Here is a 2,772-nt window from a genome sequence, read left to right on the forward strand (position 1 = left end):
GAGCTGCTTTGGATTCTGTGTGTCTCTCTCTCTGCCCATCCCCCAACCGACTCTCTCTCAAAAATAAACATAATTTAATTAACTAGTTAAAAAAAAAAACCCAGGAAAATACAAGCCAGCAGTCACCGAAGCTGGAGTGGTTCCCCTCCTGTTCCCAGCGTGTGCGGTGAACGTGAAATGTCATCGTGGAAAGAGCAGAAGTTCTAAGTATGGTTGACCCTTGACCCGGGCATCAGGGGCCCCGCCCGGGTCCCTGACAGATTCCTCATACAGCTTCCGGCCTCCCGGAGCTGAGCGGCGGACAGGTGCGCTGCCCGGAGCCTGTGGTCATGCGGCAGCCGGTCCCCGGATAGTATGTGAAGTGTCACCTGCTGTGACTGTGTGTTACATGTGTCACCTGCTGTGATGTTGCATGTCACCTGCTGTTACATGTGTCACCTGTGACATGTCTGTTACGTGTGTCACCTGCTGTGACATGTGCATTACATGTGTCACCTGCTGTAACATGTCTCCTATGTGTGTCACCTGCGATGTCACTGTCATGTGTGTCACCTGCTGTGTCTGTGTGTTACATGTGTCACCTCCTGTGCTGTCTCTGTCATGTGTGTCACCTGCTGTGACGTGTCTGTTACATGTGTCACCTGCTGTGACATCTGTGTTGTATGGTTTTTTTGTTTAAAAAAATTTTTTCCCAGTAATTCTAGATATTTCCTTTTTTTTCCTTTTACAGTTGATCACCAAGTTAGTTTCCATACGACACCCGGTGCTTGTCCCGCAGGGCCCCCCTCTGTGCCCACCGCCCCTCCCCCTGCCCCTCCCCAGTGTGTGTTATGTGTTATATCGACTGTGGCCGCGAAGCGGGTGGGGGAGACAGGCGCCCACCCCACCCGCACGGGGCTCCAGGGGCTGTACGGGCAGGGGCCCGGCGGGTTGAGCCCGCATATGCGAGGGTCCACTCTGTTTTTCCTTAGACGGCTCTGCAGACACGGCGGATGTGCGGCGGGAGGCACGCGTGCGGAGTGCGTGGTGCTGGCTGCGCACACGTGATTCAACACCGCGTCACGCGGTGGACCACGGTCCCTCTGGATAACTCAGTCCCTTTGCTGCCCCCTCCCCGTGCCCTCTGTGTCCCCAGGTGCCCGCCGATCATGTCACCGTGGATTAGCGTCATCAGGCTATGGAGTCCACTAGTACTGGCACACCTGCCATGTGCCCGGCGCCCCGCTGGGCTGGGGGCCACACAGAGGGGAGACCCTGTCCCAGCCACCCTGTGGCTCGCTGTCTGCTGGGGAAGACGGGTCACCAAGGAAAGAATAGATGGGGACTAGACAGTGACAGGCTCCAAACTAGGCTTTTGAGTGAAATTGGAAGGACGTGGATTGAGCTGTGTGGAAATCAGGGGTGGTGGTCCAGGCATCGGGCACAGCCGGTGCAAAGGCCCTGGGGCCGGAGGGTGCCTGGGGTGTGGGAGGAACAACGTGAGCCATGGGGAGTGAGGGAGGCACAGAGGGCCCTGTGGGGCCTCCAGGGAGTTGGCAGAGCGCCTGTCTCTTACTCTCACGTGATAGAGAATGTGGGGGGGAGGTGGGCCAAGGAGAGGACGTATGGGGCCTGACTTGCATTTGGGAAGAAAGGTCACCGGCTCCCGGAGGATGGTCAGGAAGATGATTTTGTTCCGTGGGCCTCCTCAGTGTGGGTAAGCCAAGTTCATGAGCTGCGGGCAGCGGCAGCGAAGGATTTGGGTGAAGGTGAACCCCAACAGGGGTCCTGTAGGCTCCGTGAGGACCCCACGGGGCCATGTGCTGTGGCTTTGACCTCTACCCCGGGGGCCGTTGTTCCGAGGCTGGAAAACACAAGCGAACCTCCTTCCCAACCACGCAGGCTCCCTGGAGTCGCCGTCCGCCGTCGGCATCTGACGTGCATCCGTACAGACCCAGACGGCCTTCAGCGGCGTTGTGTGTGTGCGGCTCAAACGTTCTGCATCGACGGGTCCTGGCCTCGCGCCCCTGACACCTGCACGTCCCTTTCTTTCTTTCTTTTTTTAAAATAGTTTATTGTCAAGTTGGTTTCCGTACAACACCCAGTGCTCATCCCGACAAGTGCCCTCCTCCATGCCCGTCACCCCCTTCCCCTCCCCCCTCCCCCTTCAGCCCTCAGTTTGTTTTCAGTATTCAAGAGTCCCCTCCCTCCCTCTCCCTGACTCTTCCCCCGCTTCCCCTCCCCATGGTCCTCCTTTAGGTCTCTCCTGTTAGACCCATGAGTGCAACATATGGCATCTGTCCTTCTCTGCCTGACTTATTTCGCTTAGCATGACTCCCTCGAGGTCCATCCACGTTGCTACAAATGGCCAGATTTCACTCTTTCTCATGGCCATGTAGTACTCCATCGTGACTATATACCACATCTTCTTGATCCACTCATCAGGTGATGGACATTTAGGCTCCTTCCATGATTTGGCTCTTGTTGACATTGCTGCTATGAACATTGGGGTACATGTGCTCCTATGCATCAGCACTCCTGTATCCCTTGGGCAAATCCCCAGCAGGGCTATTGCTGGGTCATAAGGGAGTTCTGTGGGTAGTTTTTTGAGGAACCTCCACACTGTTTTCCAGAGCGGCTGCACCAGTTTACATTCCCACCAGCAGTGCAGGAGGGTGCCCGTCTCTCCACACCCTCACCAGCATCTATAGTCTCTTGATTTGTTCATTTTAGCCACTCTGACTGGCGTGAGGTGGTATCTCAGTGTGGTTTGGATTTGTGTTTCCCTTATGA

Source organism: Suricata suricatta, chromosome 12 (assembly GCF_006229205.1).
Source record: "Suricata suricatta isolate VVHF042 chromosome 12, meerkat_22Aug2017_6uvM2_HiC, whole genome shotgun sequence".
In the NCBI taxonomy this organism is placed as follows: Eukaryota; Metazoa; Chordata; class Mammalia; order Carnivora; family Herpestidae; genus Suricata; species Suricata suricatta.